This window comes from Sciurus vulgaris (genome assembly GCF_902686455.1).
Source record: "Sciurus vulgaris genome assembly, chromosome: X".
Lineage (NCBI taxonomy): Eukaryota > Metazoa > Chordata > Mammalia > Rodentia > Sciuridae > Sciurus > Sciurus vulgaris.
The window spans coordinates 79095276-79095632 of NC_136471.1; positions in this window are offsets into that span (position 1 = coordinate 79095276).

Here is a 357-nt window from a genome sequence, read left to right on the forward strand (position 1 = left end):
GGAAATTTTGAGGTTTTTTTTTTTTTTTTTTTTCCCTTCTTCTTCTTCTGTATGTTTCAAGTACACTGTAAAAACTATACCCGGTAGGATTCACAAAAATACATTCCCCTAAGGCGCCGGCCAGGGGCAACTAGAAGCTCAGGGAGAAAGGACTGGCGGGGCGAGCAGGGGCGGAGCTAAGGAAGGCGACAGTGCGAAGAATTTCAGGGATGAGTCATCAAAAAGAAGCTGGGAAAGGGAGCGGAACTAGTAATCCGAACTGGGAAAGAGACGAGCATTCATTAGACACAGTTCTTGTCAATCACGTCTGCTCGGCAAATGACCTGAGAGCCTCCCAGACCTCTCAGACCGGAAAAA